Source organism: Bufo bufo, chromosome 7, assembly GCF_905171765.1.
Source record: "Bufo bufo chromosome 7, aBufBuf1.1, whole genome shotgun sequence".
Classification (NCBI taxonomy): domain Eukaryota; kingdom Metazoa; phylum Chordata; class Amphibia; order Anura; family Bufonidae; genus Bufo; species Bufo bufo.
In genome coordinates, this window is record NC_053395.1 from 199,711,302 (window position 1) to 199,724,304 (window position 13,003).

General features: G+C 44.8%; 1 protein-coding gene across 8 annotated transcripts in view; it reads right to left on the bottom strand.

Annotated features, from left to right (window-relative positions):
• TANC1 (tetratricopeptide repeat, ankyrin repeat and coiled-coil containing 1) overlaps positions 1–13,003 on the bottom strand; it is a 196,508-nt gene that overhangs the window by 138,814 nt on the left and 44,691 nt on the right. Inside the window, exon 1 of one of the 8 annotated variants that reach the window (XM_040441664.1) lies at positions 1,235–1,254. The exons of the other annotated variants lie outside the window; for them this stretch is intronic. The gene's annotated coding sequence lies outside the window, so the exon portion shown is untranslated. Of the gene's footprint in view, positions 1–1,234; positions 1,255–13,003 lie in introns of those variants that run through there. 8 annotated transcript variants of the gene reach the window in all.

Sequence of the window (13,003 nt, forward strand, 5' to 3'; positions counted from 1 at the left end):
GCAATTTGTAATAAATCATTTTAGACATTTAGAAAGCAAGTAAGTCAAAGAGAATTATACACTGCACCTCACCCACCGTGGGGTGTGGCTTAAAATGAAAAATTTTGAGCAAAAAAGTGTTTTCAAAAAATTTGGTTGCAAAGAGAGCCAGCCAATAGGTGGTACAAAGTTAGATAAAAGTATCTAGCCATGCACCAAATTTATCATCCAGCCTGCACCACCGAGATAATATTCTGTTTAATGTAGGGCTGAGGCTAACGATTATTTGAATAATCTATTAGTTGTCGATAATTTAATCGATTAAATCTGGAAAAAACACCAAAATTACAAAACAAAGAGGTTTATATGATTTTACTTGAAAAATTATGTTCAAAGGCCATATTAAAACAAATTCTGGATGGCGCCGTTATGGGGAGGGGGGGATCTGTGGTCGGCGCCGTTATGGGGAAGGGGATCTGTGGACGGCACCGTTATGGGGAAGGGGATCTGTGGACGGCACAGTTATGGGAGGGGGATCTGTGGACGGCACCGTTATGGGGAGGGGGATCTGTGGACGGCACCGTTATGGGGAGGGGGATCTGTGGACGGCACCGTTATGGGGAGGGGGATCTGTGGACGGCACCGTTATGGAGAGGGGGATCTGTGGACGGCACCGTTATGGGGAGGGGGATCTGTGGACGGCACCGTTATGGGGAGGGGGATCTGTGGACGGCACCGTTATGGGGAGGGGATCTGTGGACGGCACCGTTATGGGGAGGGGATCTGTGGACGGCACCGTTATGGGGAGGGGGATCTGTGGACGGCACCGTTATGGGGAGGGGATCTGTGGACGGCACCGTTATGGGGAGGGGATCTGTGGACGGCACCGTTATGGGGAGGGGGATCTGTGGACGGCACAGTTATGGGGAGGGGGATCTGTGCATGACACTATATAGCATCCTATTGCTATATGTTTTGCAATTTGATTTCCGTTTTGATTTCACACAACCGCATCCTAATGTAAAGGATGAATCCTGATGTGGAAAATCAAAACGGATCTGTTTAATTCTGGTATTGAGATCCTCTACCGGATTTCAATACTGGAATTAACGACGCAAGTGTGAAAGTAGCTCAAGATGCAGGTATTGCTAAAAATCCCATGCATTGTACTGGGAAAAAATATATAAAAATCATACTGGAGTTTCTGCAATAGTAAAGTAAAGTAAACTCCTGAGGAAATCAGCACTAATGATACCTGACATTTCAGGGGTCATGGACAAGTTCAGCCAAAAGAATGAAAAAGTGGTGACTCTTCCCATTAAAGCCTATGAAGGCTACTTTCACACTAGCGTTGGGTTTTTCCGGCAGGCTGTTCCGGCCGCCTCTCGGCAGGTTTGCCATGCTGCAGCCGGACCTCCGTCCCGTTCCCATTATGGTTAACGCAGGCGGCCCGGACCTCCGGCAGCACACGTGTGCAAACGTTGGAACGGATCCGGCAGCCTGTTCCCCCACCGGAACAGCCTGCCAGACAAACCCAACGCTAGTGTGAAAGTAGCCTTACTTGTGAATAATGACACCATTACTAGTATATACTAATTATTTAAATGTTTATATCAATAAGGCGACTGTATAAAAGGAACAAGTTCCATTTATTACCATCATTATGTGCGCTAATCACATGTGAATATAATAATCGCATCATTTACAAAGCCTTTACATAATTTAAACGTAAATATATATCATTATTTTTACAGATTTCCAGTGACTTCTTGTTTCAATAGCCGAGGGTCACCGTCCTCTACTGTGCCGTTTCCTCTTTTTTCTAACATGCTCAGCAAGTCCATTATCTCCCCTGATAATCTCTCATTCCATTCTTATCATCACTAAAAATACGTCCAGACTGCACACCGCCCCGACGATAAAAGGGGACCTGGATAATTGCACACAGTCACATGGAATGCCATAATACTAATGTAAGATGATTGTAATCCTGCATGACGCGTCACAGAGCTCCGCTGTATCCATGATATAAAGCCTCACAGTAATGACAAAACGTAATAGTAACAACTTATTTATATAGCACTAAATATTACACAGCTCGATTATAAAAATAAATAAAGCCATACAAACAGTGCAGTTAGTTTTGTCCGCGATTGTGTTCAGTGGTTCCGTTTTTTCCGCGCGGGTGCAATCAGTTTTGATGCGTTTTTCACATGCGTGAAAAAAACAAACTGAAGAATTACAAACAACATCTCCTAGCAACTACCAGTTCCTGATGCAATGCGTGTTTCACAGAAGCCCCCTCACTTCTATGGTACCAGGTCTTTGTGAAAAATGCAGAATATAGAACATGCTGCGATTTTCACGTAACGCAGAGATGATGCATGAAAAACAATGTTCATGTGACCATAGAAATAATTGGGTCAAGATTCAGTGCGAGCGCTATGCGTTCTCTTCATGCATTGCTCCCTGTACGTAAAACACACTCGTGTGAAAGGGGCTAACATTCAGATCAGTTTAGCAAATAACTTATGAAGCCTTGAAATATTCATTAATAGGCTGTACGCAGCACTTCAAGTCATTAGTTGCCGGTTGCACATCACCGTACGTGAACATGGAACATCTCTACATACATACATACATGCTGTAGAGATGAGCAAATGGAATCGACTACAGAGTTCTTCCCCTGCGAGGCGCTGTCCCCACTTCTGAAGATGCATGCCCTCCCAACCCCTGCCTCACTCCTTGACCGACAGGGCCAGACATCTCCTTCAGCCATGACAGCTTGCACCTGCGCCGCTGCTCCCAGTAGTGACATAAGCACAGAGGCTCTACTTCCGCCTCAATGCGTAGTCACTGCTCCTGTAGTAGAGCCTCTGCACTTGCACCGCTACTCAGAGCGGTGGCAAAGGAGCAAGATTGGCAGGAAGGGCGAGATGTCTGATCCTATCAAGCAGCAGGGAGGGCACTTCAGCAGCGGGCACAGCCCCTCGTAGGTGAACCCTTGTCGATTAGAGGAATCAATCCTCTAAAATGCAACTTAGGCTACTTTCAGCCTTGCGTTTGTAATTCCGGTATTGAGATCCGGCAGAGGATCTCAATACCGGAATTAAACAAATCCGTTTTGATTTTGCACATCAAGAGGCATCCGCTCCGTTAGGATTCGGTTGTGTGAAATCAAAACTGGAAAAAAACAAAAAACAGACCCGTCACTAAATACATTGAAAGTCAATGGGTGACGGATCAGTTTTTTCTTTAGCCTCTTAAATAAAAACGGATCCGTCACCACTGACTTGCATTGTTTTCAGTGCCGCAACTTGCAGCGGTTTTGTGTCTGGTCACAAAACGGAATGCTGACGGAACAGAAGACATCCCGAACAGATCTCTTTCCTTTCAGAATGCATGAGAACTAAAACGGAAAAGTTTTTTCCGGTATTGAGATCCTCTGCCGGACAACGCAAGTGTGAAAGTAGCCTTGAACAGGCAGGCAACAATCAGGAACAAACAGTTACGTCCCAGTCACTGCTCCTTGTATCGTCCAATGTTAATTGGCTCACGCTCACGCTCATTGATATATTCTAAAAAATTCATTTTATAATCTTTGCACACGAATCTATGGTTCTGAGCAGTCAAGTCACTGCTGGTCTTTCAGAGAGGAATCCATGGAAAGACGCTGCATAAGATCCCTCAAAGAGGCCCCATCTTCACACTTCACGGCTCTCCATTTAATAAACCTGTCCCCGAGGACCACCATTCAATGCCCCCTAAATCCTTAGTGTAAATATTTGCCATCTTTTCCTCAAAACATAAAGCTTTTGGCAAGTGTAAAAGTTCAAGCCACCTCTTTCAGCCGATAATTTGTTTACTTAGGATGTGAAATGTTGAACATTAAAAAAATGAAAAAAAAGGCTGGCAGGCCGGAGGCCCCTGTAAAGAAAAGCAGGAGGCCCGTGTGTTTATAGAGCGTCAGACCTTATGAAATGTAGGACGTCTTCTACTATTTGCATTATTTTATAGATCATTAATTTCACACTTCTGAAAAAATATGAAACTTGGATCCTGGCACACTGGAAGACGCACGGTCTGGTGGACAATGGGCCTATTTCACTCCTCTGTTAACACGGCAATAATTGGAAAACCTATTTAATGAGTATTTTCCAATGCATATCATATTTCCTTGACAATAAGTTCTCTGTTAGGAGATCACCAATGGAATTATCAAATTACTTGCCAAGAGCCAGCTATCTCCGAAATGTCTTAGAACAGAGATCATGCAACGTTCCAGTCTTAATCCTCGTACACAGACTATTCCAAGAGGAAAAAAAATGTTATTGATCCTTCAGGTTCTATTCTTTACCTGTTTTTTAGTTCATATTGTAGTTGCCATGTCAATCTAATTATGTCAGACTGGAATTTTAGCATAGATGTAGGAAAAAACACCCAATTTTTTTTTTACAAGGCTCCTCATTTAGACGTCTCCTATCTTAAAGGGGTTTTCCAGGCTTCTGACACCGATGACCTTGATCATCTGTACCCAACAACCTCCAGCCCCAGAATTAGTATTCTGAGGAGAACAGGAAGCACAGCTCTGTTCAAAGTGTAGTGGCCATGCCGGGTTACTGCAGCTCAGCTCACATTCACTTCAATGGTAGCCAAGCTGCAGTAACTCAGCACGGCCACTATACTTTGAACGGAGCTGCACCATTCAAAGAGCCAGTACTGGCGGCTGCAAAGAGCAGCAGATGGGTGGGGTGCAGTGTGTCGCATATTAATGACTTATCCTGAGGATAGGTCATCAACATTAGTGTCCTGGAAAACCCCTTAAAGGCCCCTTTAATCCTGAAAGAACAGTTAATTCCCAATAATTGCTTGATGGTGAGCAGAAGTGAGAGCAGCATTTATTTGAAGCAATAACCTCTGCTATATGGGGGGGGGGGGGGGGGGATGGCCACTACTGTATCCGTTGTCCCCAATGGATTCACTGTTTCTGTTTTTTTTATACAGGAAGATCTGATGCCCAGAACCTAAGATTTTGGTGATCAGGTGATTGGCGGCACCTTTAGACAGGACAATTATTGAGAACGAGCATTCCTAGGAACACTACTTCTTGATAGTTTCCCCAATCATCAGCTCAAGTAAGGGGCCTTTACTTCTGGGCCAGTTAATTGTGGTTCCCAGTCACTTCATGGCTGAAGGAATCCAATTCCTGCTCTGAGCAAAACAAGTACTGTTGAGTGGATGTGGGTTTAGACAGCGATATAATGAATTATTAATCTATGCTGTCGTTATATTTTTGTAGGACACTTCAGAGTGCCTCCATTAGAAGAATAATTTAGACAATTTAGTCTATTAAATTACCAGAAGAAGTCTCATATTTACTGTGTTCCCTAAACAAAAAGGTGGAGACTGTAGAACATTGCACTTCAATGCCTGGGGTTCTCTCATTCAGGGTGAACATAAAAGGTGAGAAAAACCCATAGAGAAACCCAACTCATATTGTGGTTCTAGTTCCTGCCACCACAACCCCCTAGCCAAGGACTGGAGTGTCTATTTCCTTAGGTGTCCCACTCCCATCCCTAGTAGGAACAGTCTAACATTGGGTTGGCTTCCTCTCCACCTTTTTGTTGGCTTTAAAAAAGGTGCACTGCTAACCAAAAACACCAACTGGGTAACATATGGGGTTAGTTGAGCATTACTTACATTAATGGGCCACAGTCTATAGAAGATACCATATTGATTTAATTGCTTACTTATACCAGAATAGATATGGAAAAACATCCAGAAAACGTGGTAATAGGCTCGCACCACACAACAGATACGAAACTTGGAGACAAAAATGCCATCATTCTCAGTTATAAATTGCCGAACCATCAGTCCTATTCCTAGAGCACAGTTACTGTAGGTCTCCAAAAAAACTAAACTACTGTAAAGTCTGTCCATACTGTATTTTTTACTGATGTTTTGGAAGGAACATTGGTTTCTCCAGGCTTTACACAATGGGTGTCCTATATAGCTAAAAGGTGCCTCATAGGGCACTGACACTGTATGACCTGTCAAGACACCATTCGGAATTCTCCCAGGGAGTCTCTAAAACAAACTGTGAAATATCTGCAGGATTTGGTAAGAGCTGAAAGCCTGGAAGCAATTTCGAGGTCCACGCACTGAACAAACACAAACACATGGAGGCCTCTACCTCCCTGGGTTGTCCAATTCCAAGATGATCCATTTAGTAAACCTACTTCTAGCATCTTACAAACCTGCATTTCAGACCAGTCTCTTTCTGGGAACATACCAGTCCTCAAGGTGTCTTCTTCTGTCAAGCAGTTACAACTTCTCTTCAGCCTTCCTTAGCTATACCAATATGGCAGCCATTACAGCTCACACATTCAGTGTCTCCTTGCTTTCTCCAAGACCTGAACCCAAAGTCTGCTCTCAAGTGCTCCACAGAAGTAATATTTTAATATATATTTTTTTCCTAATCCTAGAAAACTTCTTTATGGTTGCGTGGAAAGCAGCGTGACAACACCTAATTTACTAATTCAGAACTGGTATAACCAAGTCACACAAGACAACCATCCAGGGACATCACTTTCCAGGTACTTCAGGTTTGTAGCATCAGGTTCAAATCCAACCAAGGCATCACCTACATGGAGTTTCTATGTTCTCCCATGACCAAGTTTCTGATGGTTGTTCTAATGTCATCCTCTACTGCAGGGATCAGCAACCTCCATCACTCCAGCTGTTCTTCAACTACAACTCCCAGAATCCTCCTTTCACTTATATGGAAGTTACAAGAAGAGCTAAGTGTGCATGCTGGGAGTTGTAGTTCCACAGCATCTGGAGTGCCTACGTTTGCTGATCCCTGCTCTACTGCATAGACATATTAACGTCAAGTGTCTCTCAAGAAACAGGCCAAAGAATGTATACATTCTGGAGCAGTAAAGAAAAAAAAAGAGCGACTATGATGGACGAGGGACTGATAGGACATGGAAGTGGTGAAGCTCTGTTGACACTCTGCTTGTGAACATCCATGGGGGGGAGGGGGGGGATTGGTCACTTTTTCATTGCAAGAACAGCATAGTATGCAGTACTATTCTTGCCATCAAAATGACAGATAATCACATAGGAACTACAACTGACCCCCCCACCCCCTAAATCAATGGGGTCCATGTTATGCTGCATGGATCCATCCTACAACAGATCTAGCACAGTAGCCTTTAAAGGGGTTGTCCTGCCATTTATATTGATGACTATTGTCAGGATAAGTCATCAACATCTGCTCGTCGGAGGGTTAACATCCGGATGCGTTGCGGCAAACCCGCGCGAGTAGGTACCCAATTGAAGTCAGTTTTGACTGCGATTGCGTTCCGTTGTTCAGTTTTTATCGCGCGGGTGCAATGTGTTTTGCACGTGCGTGATAAAAAAACTGAATGTGGTACCCAGACCCGAACTTCTTCACTGAAGTTCAGGTTTGGGTTAAAGGTTGTGTAGATTGTATTATTTCCCCATATAACATGGTTATAAGGGAAAATAATAGCATTCTGAATACAGAATGCTAAGTAAAATAGGGCTGGAGGGGTTAAAAAATATAAAAATAAAATAAATTTAACTCACCTTAATCCACTTGTTCACACAGCCCGGCATCTCTTCTGTCTTCTTCTTTGAGGAATAGGACCTTTCATGACGCCACTGCGCTCATCATGTGGTCCATCACATGATCTTTTACCATGGTGATGGATCATGTGACGGACCATGTGATTACCGCAGTGACGTCATCAAAGGTCCTATTCCTGTGCACAGCAAAGAAGACAGAAGAGAAGACGGCTGCGCGATCAAGTGGATTAAGGCGAGTTATATTATTTTTTATTTTATTTTTAACCCCTCCAGCCCTATTGTACTATGCATTCTGTATTCAGAATGCTATTATTTTCCCTTATAACCAAGTTATAAGGGAAAATAATAATGATCGGGTCCCCATCCCGATCGTCTCCTAGCAACCGTGCGTGAAAATCACACCGCATCCGCACTTGCTTGCGATTTTCATGCAGCCACATTCACTTCTATGGGGCCTGCATTACGTGGAAAACGCACAATATAGAGCATGCTGCGATTTTCACGCAACACACAAGTGATGCGTGAAAATCACCGCTCGTGTGCACAGCCCCATAGAAATGAATGGGTCCGGATTCAGTGCGGGTGCAATGCGTTCACGTCACGCATCGCACCCGCGCGGAATACTCGCTCGTGTGAAAGGGGCCTTAATAGGATTGATCCTGCTGACAGGTGCCCTTTAAGCTGGTGAAAGCAATACCTCAGAACAGGGATCAGCAACCTCCGGCACTCCTGAAACGACAACTCCCAGAATGTTCCATTCGCTTCTATGCGAGTTGTGAGAACCGATGAGCATGTCTGCATGCTGGGAGTTGTAGTTTCCCAGCAGCTGGAGGGCTGAAGGTTGCCGATCCCTGCCCTAGAATATACATAGTCATGTCCCAGGTTAATTATATCTGATTTATTCGGGGCGTATTGCACAATATTCACTTTCAGGTGTTGGAATTTCTATCTATATAAAAAGGGAAAAAAGAATGAATAGAAATGACTGGCCCGCTGCCAGCGTGAAGGCATCACCAGTAACAACAGGCCCCAATATCATCTGCACAGTAAAAGGCGACAAAGATCGACGCATTCCCGTGAAATTCACACCATTATAAAGAGGTACAATGGAGGCGAGGCCGGCCCTGCCCGGGGCTCAGCACTGACAAACATAGCTGCAAAATACAGGACTCCCATTTATTAATTGTCTACATTTCAAATCTGTCAAAAAAACAAGTATGAAATTTACACGGGTAAAATATCAGCCCACATCCCATAATCGCCATATGACCTTATACGTTTACCACGGACCGGAGCAAACAGAAGAGGTCTTCTAGGCAGAGGAAAAGTCACCTGCAGATTCATCCTCACCTTTGATGAACGGCTAGCCGATATAAAATCCAAGTCCTCAGAACGTATTGTAATTGATGCTTTGTTAATTTTTGAATTCATTTTTAGATGTTTTTACTAACTGTAGTGGAGAAAATAGAAAGGATGCTGCATGGAAACCGTCAACAAGCAGGTTGACCTACTGGTAAAAGATCTTATTATGGTCATATGCTTTAGTCATTAATACATGAGGCTGAAAAACATGAGCAATTAAAATAGTCAAATATGGCTGGTTATTTTGCAGCAAAAATAGGGTTTGATCCCATCAAAGCAAGCCCCCCCCCAAAAATTTTTTAAAATAAACATCTCCTCACAACCCCATCCATTGTATAATGGCTGTGCTTGGTATTGCAGTCAGCCCCATTTACGTGAATAGGACTGAGCTGCGCCTAGGCCATGTGACCAATAAACGTGACGTCAATGGCCTAGCAAGAGGATAGGCCACCAAGGTCCCAGAGAACCACTTTATAGGGCATCTGTCAGCAGTTTTGTACCTATGACAGTGGCTGACCTGTTACATGTGCACTTGGCAGCTGAAGACATCTGTGTTGGTCCCATGTTCATATGTGTCCACATTGCTGAGAACAATTATGTTTTATTATATGCAAATGAGCCTCTAGGAGCAACAGGGGCGTTACCGTTACACCTAGAGGCTCTGGTCTCACTGCAACTACGACGCCATGTGCACTTTGATTGACAGGACCAGGCAGTGTAAACGTCATCACACCTGTTCCTGTCAATGTGGAGAGGGGGCAGCAGTTGCAGAGAGAGCTGAGCCTCTAGGTGTAATGACAACGCCCCCGTTGCTCCTAGAGGCTCATTTGCATACAATAAAACCACATTTTTCTCAGCAATGCAGGCACATATGAACATGGGACCAACACAGATGTCTTCAGCTGCCAAGCGCACATGTAACAGGTCAGCCAGTGTCATAGGTACAAAACTGCTGACAGATGCCCTTTAAATCCAGCATCACCCAGTGCAGATTTAAAGGCAATGCAAAGTCTATAGGAAATTCATCTTAAATTTACGTACATAACGCGGATACTAGAAAATAAGCCCATATTTATTGGTTGTGTCAGGAATGAAGCGGCTGCCTCTGGAGTCACCGTCTGACATCTGGCGGCCTGTAGCTAATGACTTTCACGCAGAAGATGTCTCATGAACCTCGCAATACCTCAAAAGTTAACACCAACCTGCAAAAAGCAAAGGACCCAGAAGAGCCGCATTCCTGACCAGCTTCTCGGAGGCGGCTCCCCTCCCCCACGAGACCGCAACTTCAGAAAAATAAAAAAAAAGGACTGAAATAATTAAATCGAGGCCCCGCGTAATACACCCATCACATCGCCTCACATCAGAAAGTCAAGGGCGCGATGCCAACTATGCCGTCTGGCCACCTGCTGTGAAACAGTAGAATTGTAATACTGTATTCATCCCGTGCCACGTCTAATAGGCCGGGCAGCGTACCATGCGGGATGGCAGAGATGAAAACTGTGATATTCTGTAGTAAATATTAACTTGGCTTATCCGAGGATCTGAACCTCCGAAGGCATTCGAGGCAGCGGTTATTTTAGACGGATCATCCACAAAGAGCAACAGAGAAAGCAAGTGAGAATAACCAGGCATATATGGCGGCGACCTATGTCGTAGCACGGTACAGTGTGCACTTAACTCATGCTGCAGAAAGAATCTAAAGAGCGCCTGTCAAGCTGTCCTGAGGTCCGATTTTAGCAAATGCATGCCATCCCCACCAAATAAGATTTTAGCATATATTTTCACTCTGTTCCTCTGTTATTCCTCTTGAAAATGTAGGAATAAACTTACAACTTAACGATTCAATTTCACTTGTTAATGATTGGTGACACCCAGTTATTAAAGGGGTTTACAGGAGTTTTAGGGTAAATGCACACATTCAGGATTTATGTGCGGACAATCCGCACTGAAATCTGCAGGTGTTGGCGGGGAAATCCGTTTGGTCAATCCGCATCAATTGATGCAGATTTGCATGTGGATTTTCCGCTTGTGGATTTTACTGTCCCCATTGAAGTGAATGGAAAAAACCTGGACAGGAAAAATAAATCAAATTGGACATGCTGCGGATTTTAAAATCTGCATAGGTCAAAATCCACGTGGAAAAAATCTGCATCATGTGCATGAGAATTTCATATTCTCATAGAATACAATGTACATGACCTACGGCGCGGATTTTCCGCACTCAAATCTGATCGTGTGCATTTAGCCTTACAATGATAACCTATCCACGACCTTCTCTCAGCTTTTTCTAGGCCTGTGACGTCACATTTATCGGTCACATGGCCTAGGCCAGTGATGCTCAACCTGCAGCCCTCCAGCTGTTACCAAACTACAACTCCTAGCATGCCTGGACAGCCTACAGCTACCAGCCTACAGCAGGGCATGATGAGAGTTGTAGTTTTACAACAGCTGGAGGGCCGCAGGTTGGGCATCCCTGGCCTAGGCATATTGAAGTGAATGGGGCCGAGCTGTGATACCAAGCACAGCCACTATACAATGGACGGCGCTGTGCTGGGTGAAGTCTGCGTTGCTCACAGGAGCGCCGATGCCTTATCAAACAGCTGATCGGCGGGGGTCCTGGGTGTCGGACCCCACCAATCCGATACTGATTACTCATCCAGAGGTTAACGCAACACATTAAATCCCTTTAAAAAAACAAAAACATATTTTCAAAAAGTAAAGAAAATTAAAAGGAAAGTGAGTAGATTTCTCTGCTTTCCCATAAGCTGCACGTTTTCATGAGCAGGAAAGACGCCAGACGGCTGAACCTGCATTTAAAGCCTCATGCAGACGTCCGTGGAACATGGTCCGCGAGATACCGGACTGGCATTGCAGGAGCACACGGCGTCATAGCAACCAAGGACGTCGTGCGTTCCTGCAATGCCAGTCCGGTATTTTGCGGACCGCGTTCGACGGACGTCTGCATGAGGCTTAAGTCTGTAGAAATGTAAAATACAAATAAAATTCATATCTTTGCCGTTAGTTTATAGCGCTGTTCATAAAGAGAGCTGCTCATATACCGTAAATGTTCCTGGAGGTGCTCATAACTGGAGCGATTATTGGGGCAACCATTACTTTAGACCTTGTGTTAATACCCGATGCATAAATACGGGAGGCTCCGGTGTTTGAGGGGGCCTGAAGGCCCGCCTGCCACATTAGAAGACAGCAGTACAGTGCTATAAATGGCACATGGTAGGGGGAGGCTTAGTGTGCACTGAGGAGTCCTACAAGGACTGAAGATTGTGGTAGGAGAACCGCTCGTCGGGCCCTCAGAGGTTTTGTTGGTAGGCATACAGGGCCAAATCCCACAGTTTATTGGAGTCTGAAATCGGGTAGAACTTTGGATTATTTAGACTACAGCTCATCCCATCTCCTACAAACCAAATGTCACAAATCGGTGGATGAGATGTATATAAAGAGAGACTCCACGCCGCCAGAGTCCTCGGAGACCCGCTCTCCATTCCTCTCTCACCTATCCCAATATCAGAGTGGTTCTGAATAAGGGATCTTCAGGAGTTCGATATCAATGACCTATCCTCAGGATATCAGATCGGTGGGGGTCTGACTTTCTTCTCCTACATGGGCTACTTTCCCACTTGCATTTTTTGCCTGATCCGGCAGGGATCAGCAAAAAACGCTTCCGTTTTTTGATAATACAACCGGCAGAATTAGTTATGAACGGATTCTGTTGTATTATCTTTAAAGGGGTTGTCTCATCATGGACAATGGGGGCATATCGCTAGGATATGCCCCCATTGTCTTATAGGTGCTTTTCCCACCTATATAGAGAACGGAGCCCCCTGGTGACTGGAGGACTCCAGCCCGGCCACCAAGCCGGCTCCCCATACAAGTGAATGGGAGCGTCCCGTGCATGCACGGCCCCCGCTCCCATTCATTTCTATGGGGCTGACGGAAATAGCCGAGCCAGCGCTCGGCTATTTTCGACTGCCCCATAGAAAATGAATGGAGGGCGGCTGCGCATGCGCAGTGCCCCTCCTTCACTTGCAGG